Source organism: Uloborus diversus, chromosome 8 (assembly GCF_026930045.1).
Source record: "Uloborus diversus isolate 005 chromosome 8, Udiv.v.3.1, whole genome shotgun sequence".
Classification (NCBI taxonomy): Eukaryota; Metazoa; Arthropoda; class Arachnida; order Araneae; family Uloboridae; genus Uloborus; species Uloborus diversus.
In genome coordinates this window covers 133,358,157-133,372,910 of record NC_072738.1, presented here as the reverse complement: position 1 = coordinate 133,372,910, position 14,754 = coordinate 133,358,157, and the positions used below count along the sequence as shown (strand labels likewise).

The following is a 14,754-nucleotide window of genomic DNA, read 5'->3' as shown; positions in this document are numbered from 1 at the left end:
TTTCAGACTAAGTATTTTGGCGACCCCCTATAAGTTTTAACTCTATCTAAACTCTAAAACAATAACTAAAAATTACATAAGTGATTAAGTTTTATCCTTAGAAACACAAGTAACTAGTAAAATAAACATGAACTTTTGTCTCTTGAATTATCTTTACTAATAATAAAGCTGAAAGTCTCTCTCTGGATGTCCGGAGGATGTCTGGATGTCCGGAGAATGTCTGGATGTCCGGAGGATGTCTGGATGTCTGGATCTCTGTGACGCGCATAGCGCCTAGGTCGTTCGGCCGATTTTCATGAAATTTGGCAAAGTTAGTTTGTAGCATGGGGGTGTGCACCTCGAAACGATTTTTCGAAAATTCGATGTAATTCTTTTTCTATTCCAATTTTAAGAACAAAACTATCATAAGATGGACGAGTAAATTACGAAATTATCGTAACGTGGAACCGTAACATGGGTACAAGCCAATTGGCAAGAAAATTCACCATACATTATTTGTAAATATACAGGCGAACCAAAAGATTTCTTAATTTTTCTATTACGGGCAAAGCCGTGCGGGTACTACTAGGTTTATAATAAGACACAGTACTTACTGATTTTATAATTTTCTAGTAGCTTTATGACAGTTATTGGACTTGCGCTCCTTCAAGTTCTATCATTGCACGCAGTGCGAAAAACACAGCAATGAATGAATTTTCTTTAAAATTTTCTTCCACATCTCGCGAATCTCCTGGACACATCCCGCGACCCACCGTTTGAGAACCCCTGCACTTGGTCAACAAATTTTAAATTTTCAACCTTTATTAATCTGTATAATTATAAAAATGTAAGGAAAAATCAGTTCAATTTGTTTCCCACGTAACTGTGAAATGACCCATATGTTGTTAAGATTTAGAGACTTCAGTGTGTTAATAAATAAGATATAGAAGTTTTTTCTGGTAATTTAGGTTACATAAAAAAGACAACTATAGTTTTCGTAAAATCTATCAATCTGTCCCCAATTGTTGCATCTTAAACCTAAACTTCAGAACATATTTAAGTTTATTAGAAGATACTTAAATGTGCATTGAAGTTTTTTTTTAAATGTGAGTTAATATTAATGTTAAGTACAATTTTTTTTTTCCATTTTGTATTCTGTTGAATGGTTAAAAACTGACAGTGACACTTTGCTGATGGAACATTTTTGACAGATCAGTTACAAGATAAACTTCTAAACAAATTCATTGTGAAATTAATGTCTATTTTATTTTTATCATGTTTCAGTTTTCATGGGTTTGCCTTTTAATGCAATTTTTACGACTAGTAAAATAAAAACTATATAATCGTGGGGGGGGGGGTTGTTGTTTTTTGTTTTGTTTCAATCTTTTCTTTTTTAGTTCATTTCAACTTTTCTCCTTCTTTTCTTAAATGTATGTCCCTCCACATATATTTAGTTTTGATTTAGATGTGATGAATGGCATCATTTTGGTAATTTATTTATTTATTTTATTATTTCCATTTTCCACGATTATGCTTCAAAATGGACACTTGACCAAAACCTTTGGTATCCTCCGCTTTAAGAGGTTTTACGTTAGACTCAGAATAAAACCAAATGTTCGACTAACCGTCTTAGTAAGTGTTTTAAAAAAAAAATCGCTCTTTGACATCTTTACACCTCCCTCTCTTCCCCCCTGAAAAAAAAAAACCTTCATCCTCCACGCGTACCAACACCTGCTCGACGTTGGCGATGTTTTTCCTTGGCGACAATCAAAGTTGGCGACCCACGTGCGTGTGGTTGTTTCTTCCTATCATCTCTCCGAGCTGAGGAAAGGAAGGATCAGAACCAATCCTGCTAGAGTTGCGATGGGATGCGTGATCTGGGATTAGGAGCAAAAGATAAATTGGAGAGAAGTTTGTTGCTCTGTTTGTGTCGAACGTTGTGTGTGATTGTTTGTTCAATTGGATTACAACTACCCATGGGGACAAGCATGCAGCCGGCAAGATTATCTGCAGGCTTTGGTATGCATTTTTTAAACAGTTTTTATTTTATGATTTTTTATTATCATTTTGAATTATTTTAATTTTATCGAAGTCGTCTGGCTTTTTAATCTCATCTTTATTATAATGATATCGTCTAAGGTTTAAGAACACTCATATTACACATGAGTTTCTTATATTATATTTCATATGAGTATTAAAATCTATAAAATGAGTATTTTTGAGTTTGAGTGTTCATAGACCTAAATGACATGAGGACATTATTTTAGAATACTCATATTAAATGAGTATTAAATCATACATACCATGAGCATTCTTGAAATCTAAAAAATGAGTATTTTTAAGTATGAGTATTCATGGACCTAAATGATATGATGAAATTATTTAAAAATACTCATATTAAATATGAGTTTCTTAAATCATATTCACTATGAATATTCTTAAAACCGGAATAAAAAAGCATTCTCATCTATGAGTATTCTTATCTGATTAATATGAGCATTGTTAAATCTGATACCGATAATCTTAAATACGAGTATTCTTCAACCTAATAATTTACTAAGGGATTTGTAAATTTTAAAGTAAATCAACAATATTGACGAGATTAATTATTTTCTCAGCTCCTTTTTATTTTTAAGTACAAATAAAATATTTTTAAATCATTGCAAAAAATTTCGGTTAAACAAACAAACAAACAAACAAAACAAAACAAAAAACAGTGGTAGTATTTGTTCTGATTTGAAAATCTTGTAGTATGAAGTATATCTTAAACTGTTCCAACTTTTTACTTATTTTATTAAAAGCAATGATCAGAACATAACATTTTGTTCCTTGGGAGTCTTATCCTTTAAATAAATGAATTTTTTAAAAATATTTTTCATTTTATATTGTATTGAATTTTGTTATCTTTATTAAACACGCTAACAATCATGTGCTGCGTTTTCACAGAATTATTTTTAAAGAAATATATTAAAAGAAGATTTATCAGTGCATTAAAATAATTTCTCATACTTACATAACTGAAACTATAACTTCTCAAAAGGTAATTTTTTTGCGAATACTTGCATTTGGAAATAGAAACCTTTTCATTAAAAATAAGTTTAACTTCATCTTTTTCTCTTTTGGATTTCTTAATGAGTTCAGAAAAGTATGGAAATGAATTTCTTGCACAACCTTTAAATAAAGATACAAAGAAGATAACAATATTGATAATAGCAAAATTAATTTGTTTTTAAAATTACTAAACTTAGTTTGTTTTTTTTTTCAAAGTATATTTTAAATGTTCTTGACTGTTATTGGCAATTGAAATTCGCAGAAAGTATTATTCTTTTTAAAGAATTTATATAAATGCCTACAGAAATGCAAATATAACTGAAAATGAAGTACAAAAGCAGCTAACCGAAAGTGTTGTTCAAGTATTGTCATCCTGAAATTATGTCAAAATTCCTTGCTTCGTAATTTACCTTCTAATCCACTATTTTTTGGAAAAGACATATTAGACTTACATAAATACATTTTTTACATAAACACCTCCCTTTTCTATCATAATTTAATACCATTTGTAAGGATCTTAATCTTTGTTTGGAAATAGATTTTCATTTTGATTGAAAACGATTTACTGAAAAAAGGAATATAAAAAAAAAAATATGACGTGAAAATGGTTTGATAAAATTAATACTCAAGGATACTTTTACCATAAAATATAAGTATCATATTTTAATTTCCTTTATTTCTGACGTAATGCTTGTTTTCTAGTATTTTTTGCATAAAGAAACACTTTTGTAAGTTGCAAGAAAAGTAAAATATGCAATAAAAAAACAAATAACAAATGTACAAAAGTACCTTATTGATAATTAAAATAATTTAAAAACTCAATGAAATGTAGTTAAACAGAATATCACGTTGTTTCACGAAACATTGCATGAGTACAATGCGAAAAACAGCTTAAATATGCATTAAAAACTTTTATGCGCAATACACACTTTAACCCATATCGTCACTTTTTTTTTACTTGTTTTCCCTGTGATTACATTTGTTTTGAACGTAGTTTTAAGTTTAAAAAAACAAAGCATTTATAGATTTTATCGTCTGCTACTCTGCTTTGTAATTTGCTTCTCCTGTGTTAACATTTCTTGATTTCATTCAATGCAAATAATTTTAAAAAAAAAATTGCATGTTTTTTTCTCTTCCTTTTGCAAACAATTTACTCCCTAAACCGGAAAATAAAATTTAATGTTTTTGTTGATATTTGTAAGAAGAAGAAAGTAGCGCATGACTTGTCATAGACCGTTTCTTTTCATTTGATGGAAGAATCGAAACCCGTTTGTTATTTTATTTCGTTCAAGAAGGCTCAAATTATCGCTGAACTCGTCTGAGGACTTCTTATGTGAATGGAGGGGGAAAAACAATTATAGGTTGTTGATCGCAAATCAAAAATATGATACGAATTTTTAGAATTTTTCCTCAAATTAAGTTGAATTTAAAAAAAATAATTAACTAAATGCGTGGAGCTCTACTTTGTTGCGGATTAATTATTATAATTTTTGCCATTTTTGACGGTGAAAAGTTTATCAATAACTTTCAAAGAATGCATTTTAATTTAAAATATTTTCATTCTTCATTAGTTGTATTTTAAAACTATTTACAAGACTTGCGCAAAAATAACTTTGAAACTGTCTTTACCTAATGTCCTACTGAGGCATTTCAGATCGTTTATTATTTTTTTTAATGAAAATAATTTGAAAAATTAAAACTCTTATTTCGTACATATAAAACAACACTGATATTTAGTGGCAGACATTATGCAACAGTTAAAATTATCATGAATAATGGTTTGCTTTTTGCATTAGCTCAGTTTGCTTAATAATTCATTATATCTGCGCTTGAATTCCGTGGTTTCAGAATATTGTACAAATTATCCATTGTTCTTCAACTCACCATCTGGATCAGCTATGCGCAGCAAAAGCGCATCTGTTGCACGCTTTTCATGCCCCGCGGGCACTTGTCCCTTGCTGTTTTCAGCTGGCGTTCGGTTATCCACGGCTTAAAATTTACTACAATGAAATAATTAACACTTTCTCGCTTTAATTACTAAGTTTCTATTACTGAGAGACTCGAATTTATTTGAATTTTTAGATTGTAATTGGTACCAAAAAAAAAAGGAATTAATAATAATAATGAGACATGTTTTTGAATTTTTAACTTTTTCAATAAGTAACGAATAAAATTACAAAAATAAGAAATCAAGTACTAAATTGCCCCCCCCCCCCAAAAAAAAGAAAGAAAAGAAAGAAAAAAAATAAAATAAAAGAAAACAACTTTACGTAATAAAGTTGAGACACTTACCTCTCCAATTTTTCAATATACTACACAAAACGCATGCTCACAACAATGTATTAATTTTTTTTTAACTTTCGTGAAAATCAAAACTTTTCCTAAATGAAAATAATCATTCCATTGCGAGACATAGCGCCATCTAGTTGTTTTCTTCGGTACCAGTTCCTTAGTTCAGAGTGTGGACCACGGACTGAAGTATGGTGTGTGAATACGTTGTGAAATTAATTTTATGAATTTTACTAACGGCCTACAGTCTGTGCTGTGGAACAGAAAGTTAAAGTTAATCCGCAAAGAAAAAATATTGGTTATCTACAGCGAAATTAGGTTAAGGTGTCATAATGAAATAATTAATTTTCCTAAGTTAAGTTGCTGTTGACAATAAAACCACACAACGTGTGAGATAAGTTTTCAAGGTCTTAAAAATGGATTCATTTTAACAACGAAACTCTTCGCCTCCTGCAAATTAAGTTACAATTATTTTAAAAAATTATAATTCATCAACAGTTAAAAAATACATTTTTCTAAAGTTTTCATTTCAAACTATCGTAAAAAAATAACAGCATGCTAAACTAATTTTTAATTCGTGATTCAAAAACAGACTGGAATGAAAATTTCAAAAAAATTAAGCAATAAATTGACGTTTGAAATTGAACTACATTTATAAGTTTACCATTTCATGACTCAGTAGTAAGTAGATTGGATGAGTGGTCCAACGCTCGGAGTTAAGAAAATAAAAATGATGTCGCAATTGTTTAAGAATTTGAATAATTGGAGATGAAAAAGAAGATATTTTGTTAAGAGCTGCTTATTTTTTCTGCTGACTGTTCTTAAAGCAGAACATCAGTCAGTATTTGCAGAGAAATTGAAAAAATGCATTTGCTGTTTAAGTGGAATTTCATATTTGTGTTATTTCAAAGATTCATTGTGCAATGAAAAATTTGAAAGCAATCTTTTCTACCACGTCCATTATTATTCTTGTAAAACATGAGAAATTGAAGTAATTAAGTTCTATTCAGGTATGCATCAGAGGAAAAAATACTGAGACAATAGCACGACATTGATAGATGACCTTACTACTACTTAAAGAAGGCAGAAATTTATCATCTTCTTGGAGTTACAATTCGGTTATTTATTTTCATATATTCGACTTATTTTATTATTATTATTATTATTATTATTGAGCAGTCACGATTGCTTATTGTTCTCATTTGACCGTTTTTTGTGTTCGTGCCTTTTTCAACTTGGACCAGAAGCCTTTGCAGCACCACCGCCCACCGTCCTCTGCTGGCGGCGCGCCGCGGCGGAGCTACTCCAGTTTTGAACTATCCGCTTCTCCTGGTCGGAGGCGTCCATGTCCTACACACACGCACTTTCACACACATACACACACACGACTTCACACACATACACACACACGATTTCACACACATACACTCACACACGCCTACGTGCATACACAGGTCGACGCACACACACAACTATGCACAAGTAACCGCCCAGGAGGAGAGGCAGACTTGGGGGGGGGGGGGGACAGGAGCCGTTTCTAGAAACAATAAGTCCAATGAGTAGGGTCCTGTCTCAGTTCGTGATTGCGAAAAACATAATTTGAATTTAAAATTTCAGAATTCAAATTAATTTTCTTTTATTATTATTATTATTATTATTATTATTATTATTATTATTTTTGTTTTTTCAAATTCGGTCTATTTGCAGTTTTAGAGTTTGAATACGCCACCTTACGGTGATTTAAAAATTTTGCTAAAAAGATAAAACAATTCAATTTTGCGCTGCCAAGGTAGATGTCTTATTGGATTGGAAAATGGCTAACTCCAACCCGACTCTTAGAATTTTAAACCTTCGACTCCCGACTCGGACTTCTTTACCCCAAAATAAGTCCGACTCCGACCCGGCTCTACACCTTAGAATGTAAACCTCCCGTGGAAGTACATCATCAATGCAAAAATCACCATCAAACATGAGCTTCATTAATTTATCCTGAGATTCTAATTTAGAAGTACCATCTTTCTTTAATAGCTTTTACGGCATTCAATTAGTCAACGTCAGGATATCCCAACCCGCGAAAAAATTTGGGAGGGTGCTGAACGGATATCCGTCTGTGGTCCTCCGTAATTCCAAAACGCGACATCCGCCCTCCACCTGCTTTGACATCTCCCCCAACTCTATTCGAAAAAAAAGAACCTTTAGTTCGTGGGTGACATACGTGAACAAAATGTCGGTTTCCAAAGAGTAAATACCAGATGATTGTTGTTACGTTCAGAGGGGGATCTGTATTTCGTTGGTTGACTTTGAATTAGGAATGTAATTCAGCATGCTACATTTCCAATTCATTGGTGGAACAGTATTAACTGAGCCTTAAATTTAGTTTGTGCATGCTGCATTTCCAATGCACTGGTGAAACAACATTAACTCAGCCTTAAATTTAATTTGCTCATGATTCATTTCCAATTCATTGGTGGAAGAATATTAACTAAACCTTAAACTCAAAAGAATGAAATTTATTGGTGGAACAATATTAACCGAGCCTTAAATTTACTTGACTCATGTATTATTTCTGATAAACTGGTGGAATAATTTACCAGAACCTTAAACTTAATATGCGTACATTTCCAATTCATTGGTGAAACAATATTAACTGAAAATTTAATTTTTGTTTTAAATTTAATTTTTGCATGCTTCAGTTTCAATGCACTCGTGAAACAGCTATAACTGAGCCATAAATTTATTATACGTATGCTACATTTTCCGTTCATTGGTGGAACAGCATTCAATCAGCCTTAAATTAAATATGCGTATGCAACATTTGCAATTAATTCGTGAAACAATATTAGCTGACCCTTAAATTTATTTTGAGCATTTTAAAATATGTTCTAATTTTATGTGTTCTAATGATTTTTTTAAGTCGTAGAATTATTAATCAACTACTTGTCATTAATGCACATATTTTCTCTCTTTAACCAATTTCTAGCTTCGCCCCTTGCGCAAAATCCGAAACGTTATTTGATGTTTGTTTTGATAAGCGCGTGCTTTTAAAAGCGCCGGAAAATGCTTTATTCTCTGCCCGTTGTTTTGACACCGTCGACGGGAAGCAATGTGCCCAAGGTGTCGGTGTGTTGGTCGTCCCACGTTCGAACCTTGATCCCGGGCTGGGCCCCGATTTGCGGGGCTTTGCCCCCGTAGGTTGATGTGGGCACTTCCTGCCCTCAATGAGAGCTTCCTTTTATCTTTTTTCTCTAATTTTTGTACAGTTTCGTTTTTTAGAAAAAGCGTCCGTTCAATAATTTTGGCTTCAAATTGTCGGCTAGTTTCAGTTTTATGCTTTTCTGATACTACTTTTCCATGCACGGAATATGGAAAGTTTTTGCTTTAATAAATCAAATATTAGAAGGTACTTTGTCTGTAAAAAGTTCAGCCAAAGGTAAATAAATAAGTACTTTATTTCCTCCAGTATAATCAAACTACGAGTGATTTCAAATCGCTCGAAAGCTAGAGTTGCTAATTTTTGGTTGCTACATAATAATAATAATAATAATAATAATAATGATGATAATAATAATAATAATAATAATAATAAAATAAATAATAATAATAATGATAATGATAATAATAATAATAATAATAATGATAATAATAATAATAATAATAATAAAATTAATAATAATAATAATAATAATAATAATAATAATAATAATAATAATAATAATAATAAAATAAATAATAATAATAATAATAATAATAATAATAATAATAATATAAATAATAATAATAATAAAATAATAATAATGATAATTTTGGTTTACGGAAAGTTTCGGATAAAAATGGTTCGCACAATAGAGATTCTACTACTGACACACAGATTACACATTGCTTAAAACATCAAGTACTTCTCGCGGTGAATGTACCGTGATATTGGGGTAACATTTTTCTCCTTGTTTCATTTCAGAAGGTCAGAAAAAAAAGGGTCCTTCACAAATGAATTTCGTTTAAAAAAAAATCTCGGATAAAAAAGGTGCGAATCATCGAAATTCCTGTACGGACCAGACAGGGCATGGCTTCAAATTCAGCATGAAACGCTTCTCATGTTGAATCCATTGCGGTATTGAAGCATCAGATGATATGATTTTTCCCCTAAACATTCAATAATGGTGATTGGTTAATAGAAAGTTACGGATTAAAAAGGTTCGGATAAAAAGAATTCTAGTACTGATCAGACTGGACATTGCTCAGAATCCAGACATATCAAGTGCTTTTTGCGTTGAATGCACAGTGACGTAGGAGCATCAAGTTGCATCATTTTTTCCTCATCTCCTTTTAGGAGTGGGGGGAGCGGAAATTCAATTTTCATCCATCCTGGTAATGCTTTATTTTGACCATTTCATAGAAAATTTTCCGATGTCTTCCATTTTATTTAACACATCCATCACCTTCTTTCATTCCTGCGCCCCTCATTTCTCTCAGTGGATGACTGCGGAAGTTTAGAAAACTCCTCCACCTCAGCACAACATCATTTCTCAGATAAAATAAAAGCTACCGTGGGGTCGATAGAACAAAGTAATGGAACGAACGCGTGGGTGGAATTCATTCCATGATGCCCTTTTACCGCCTTGGTTTTACCGGAGAGAGATATTGAATGATTTTTTTTTTTTAGGTTTTATTTGTTCCTGCGAGAAGTAAACTCCATTGGTTTTTCTTTTATATTATCAGATGCGTTTGATATTCAAAAATTGTGTTACCAAATTTATAGTTGAGAAAAGTATTATAAATTAGATGCCTTCTTTATGGAACAAGAGTTTTAAACTGATATCTCAACTTGCACTGCAGCTGAAGAACATCTGAAAGAGTTGATTTCGTTCGCATATTAGTCGTTCGATTTTTCAGCACGCATTAATATTCATTATTATAATTAATGCGAATCTTAAGTCAGATTCACGGAAAGAAAAGAATTTGATTTCTAAGAGTCATTATGAGTAAGGTAGCAGCACTGATAAACCGAAAACAGCTTAAGTAGTTTTACATATCATCGCAACAGTAGGAAATCTTAGTATTATTCCTGGGATTAGATGTCTTACTGTTGATCTCAGGTGACGATATATGCAGTGGCTGTGCTATTTTTGCTTTAATATAAAAAGTAGAAGCAAGTATAGTTATAAAATCGGAAAGGAAGCGTATGAAATATCAAAAAAGATTTTTTTTAAAAACCTGTTCTACATATTTATTTATTATGTTTTTAAAATATAGCTGGTTTTACATTCAAAAGTTTATTTTAGTCGGTAGAAAAAATATTTATTACAAAAAAAGAAAAAAAAAATTACTTATCAAGTCATCCTTGCTAACAATAAATTTTACAACAAAAGTTCTGAGACAGAAAATAAAAAGATACGGTAAAAGATTGTTGTTCATTTTTTTTTTTTTTTTTTGCTAAAATTACATTAAAGCTATATTTAAAAACTTATTTTCCACAAAAAAAAAAAAAAATCTGGGCTCACACGAGTAGTTTCAGCATTTGCCATCTGGATGTCAGTAATCAGTTTTCTTGTTCAGATCATGTCCGAGCCACCTGTTTGTCGTAGCAGGTGCAAGAAAAAAATAAATATTCACAGTAATGTATGCAATCAACACTTAAAAATCAAAGTTGTCTCCAAATAGAATACATACAAAAGCTTTTGGACATCCAACATATACAACGAAATTGAATAGAAATGTAGTTAAAATGTATTGAAAATGGTCTTTTTTATGGAATTAGTTGAGTTGCGTTGCAAAACAACTTACCATCATAAGATAATTAATTAAGCGTTGTCACATGTGTATTTTAGCGAGGTGTAGTTTGTTTCTTAGCAAAGCAGATGAGGCAAAGGAAAAATCTTTTGGCAGATAATTAGGAGAAATAAATAATGGGACTTCCATGAAAATTTCTTGTCCGTCTTTCCTTTAGTCTTGATCCTTTTCGTTATAATTATTTATTCCTTCTGTTCTGCTCATAAACGATTTTATCGAAAGTTAGTTATTGATTTGAATTGAAATTAATATTTAGCTAATAATTATTAGTTTCAATGGAAACAAAGTCTAAATATTTATGTTATTTAGTAAATTTTACAATTGCTAAAAGAAAATCTGGATTTTTTTTTTTTTGCAAAATAGAACAACAGTACAATATTAAATTCCCATGGAACTGAACGTGGAAAGAGAAAAAACTATATAATGGAATAAACGTGAATTTATTTATTTTGTAGCTTAGGGTCATCAGATTTTAAACTGAATTTAGGATCATCAGATTTTTAAAAAAGATTCCCAATGAAATTGCACATCCCCGCATATCTTTCAAGCAATATTCAACCTGCTTTTACTACTTGTTCTAAGGCTCGACTTTCTGAAGTGATAATCAGGGCATCCCAAAGGAAGGGGCGTCCACCATAAAGGAATGACGTCATAGTGAGTCAGAGCTAGAGCGGCAACCCCAAGCGATCCCCCAGAGAGAGAACTTTCTCCGATCGTCACAAAATATCAATCAGGTTGAAACAGAAACATTTAACTGTAACTGCTAATTTGTATGCATAAACTTCCCTTTTCAGTTGACTTTTTTTTTCTGCGTAAAATGATGGGTGCGAATGATTAAGATTCCCTTTTAGAGTACTTAAAAAATAATAATAACTCTAAATATATATTTGAATTCTTATACGATAGTAATTAAAAAATATAATCAGCATTCCAATTTGATAGCTAAATATTTTAATGGCTTATAAATTTATTTCTATCATTATTTCAGATTTTTGTATAAAATTTACCAAAATAAGTGGTTAATTTACAGTAAAGTCTTTTTTTTTCACCAGTTAAACAAAAATGTTATCAGAACGTTGTTAATTCATAATTTTATGCTTTTTTTTTTTTTAAAAAAAGATTTTTTTTTTTTTTGCCATTAAGAAACTTTTATAAAGAATCACCTAGCACTTTGCATAACAGATAATAAAATAGTCTTTCGTTCATTAATTATTTCCTTTTGTGATATTTTTTAAAAAATGCTTGGAAGTACTTAAACGTGTTATGATCCTCAAAACAAACAAACAAAAATAAAAAAAAAGTGTCTAGTTTTTCTGCGCCCGAATAGCATAGGTTGATTCAGGGTTTATATGTTGGTTTAGTGTTTGAAAACAAAATTAAAATTTTTTTTCCAACAATTTATCAAAAAAGGAAATTATACCAATATTTGATTGTGTTTTCTTTTTAAAATTAAACAAAATTCGTTAAGAAAATTCTTTTGACAAAAGTAGCAATCTCTGTCTTGCAAACAATATTTTTCATTCACCAACTTAAGGTTATTTTTAAAGTGAAATTAGTTTTAAGAAACATTGCTTGAAAGTTTTGAGACACGAATTGTGATCTTCAAATAAAAAAAAAGAGAGAAGAATAGAATGTTTCAGAATACACAAACATAGGTTGATTGATTACTTCACAATATGCTTTTTTTAAGAGAAAAAGATCGTCTGCAAATGAAATTTCAAAACCAATAAAAACTAATTGTCGTCTTCTTTGCTATTTCGGTTCGTAAGAAAAATTTCTGTCTTGTCGGAAGAGAGCTTTCCGAAAAGAAATCGAGAAGATGGTGATCTATTTCTCGGAGGAGGAGGAGGATGGAGAGCATTGTCTGCGGCAGAGTCTTTGGCTCGCAGTCCTCCGTTCATCCGTTTTATAGCCGACCACTTAAATGTATAAATAGAAGTATTTTCGTCTGACATCGCTATGCTGGCTGCATGTTTTTACAGCATTTTAAAGAGCAAGCTTTGTTTATTTTTTTGACGTTAAATTGTGCCTTATTAACAGCTTTTGTCTTTTAGAGCTATTTATAGCTAAGAGCAGTAAAAATATTTCAATTGTTTGACTCTGATGCAAAAACCGTCTAAGGGATTTGTTTTAATTCCTTTCAATTTTGTCTGTCCAGCTATGATGCAAAATATTCTAGGCCAGCGATATTCAACTTACTTTATCTTCTCGGAGGCAGCATGTAAACATATCATATATTTCGTATACATCCCAGCATGGTAATAAATTTGCGTATGTTTGGTAATGTCACTGGATTCAACAAATCGTGCTGTTCAGGGTCCAATCAAACTGCAATTGCTCGAAAAAATAGGCAGAAAGCAGTTCAATTGTCTAAACGTTTTTGGGAGAACTAATACAAAAAGAAATTTAATCGCGATTTTTAGAAATTTTACTGGACTCCACATTAACACTCAGGGACTTTTGCTTTTCTAAATTATTTGTAATTAACAATGAAAAAGTTTTGAATAATGTCAGCAAAGTTGAAGTTTTAGAGACAATTTAAGAGTTAAGAATATTGGTAAATAATACTTAAAAACGGATAGTGCCCAAGAAATCCAAAATTAGCTTCTTGTCATATCAGGTCGTTGCCGTGCTTCAGGGCATTGGCAAATTTGTTTATAAACTCAGTGATTTTAAGATTTTTGCCCTCGTCGAGAATAATTCTATTGTCTACCTAGTTGCCAACAGGCTGACCAAAATAAAGCAAGATCAGGTGCTTGAAGATGCATATCGCTGCATACTGCACAACACGCGTGCACTTTGCCCCAGGTGTGGTACTTGAAGAAGAAAATGCAACTTAATGGAGGAAGTGTTCCACGCATGACCACACTGCCCCTTCCGTCTTTTTCGTGCTTTAAAACCACGTGGCCGTGCATACAGAGACGTGTTCACGTTCGCCCGAAGTCGTTGTCAATTTAAGGCCACTCACAATATCAGGGGAGCTGAATCATCCGACATTTTGGTCCCAAAAGAGAACCTGTGTTACCTGGTATGCCCACCAAAACCCCGTCGAAGACGATAGCTAAGCTTCAGAAGTGTTGTTTGGTTGATCTTTGACTATTTTCGTGTATAAGATGAGAGATTTCTTTTATTCAAATTTAAAACAATTGAGGTATAAAAATGCAATTGTTCACAGGAAATATTACCCTTTGAGCAATTATTTGATTTAAGAAATTATATAACGTTCTAGATTTGCTCAGTGTGATGTTTTACTCAGGGGCGCTTCGATGAGAGGTCACTACAGCCTACCAAAGATTTTCTTAATCGGCAAATTTTGTCTGACAATTCAGTAAGATAATCAAGGTTCGGCAAAATTGTCATCATTCGGCGACATTAGGAATTCCATTCGGAAAAATGGGAATTCCATTCCGCAAATTGTGAATTCTGCCCTCACAGAAATTTAAGTTCGGAGCGCCCCTGGTTTTATTTAACTTCTTATCAGTTACATTTTCGACGCATTAGTCCCGCTAATTCGAGAATTAAATTCTGCTTCGGAGAGATGTTTTATCAAATACGTTTTGAATTAATCAATATTTATAGATCTTTGTGCTCGTTAATTTCTTCGCTGTTGAATTTCTACATTTTGTTAGTTGCATACAAATTCTTCTT

General features: G+C 31.7%; 1 protein-coding gene across 1 annotated transcript in view; it reads left to right on the top strand.

Annotated features, from left to right (window-relative positions):
- Positions 1 to 1,901: 1,901 nt before the first annotated feature.
- LOC129227752 (protein rhomboid-like) overlaps positions 1,902 to 14,754 on the top strand; it is a 31,432-nt gene continuing 18,579 nt past the window's right edge. Inside the window, exon 1 of the mRNA XM_054862356.1 lies at positions 1,902 to 1,998. The gene's annotated coding sequence lies outside the window, so the exon portion shown is untranslated. The remainder of the gene's footprint in view (positions 1,999 to 14,754) is intronic.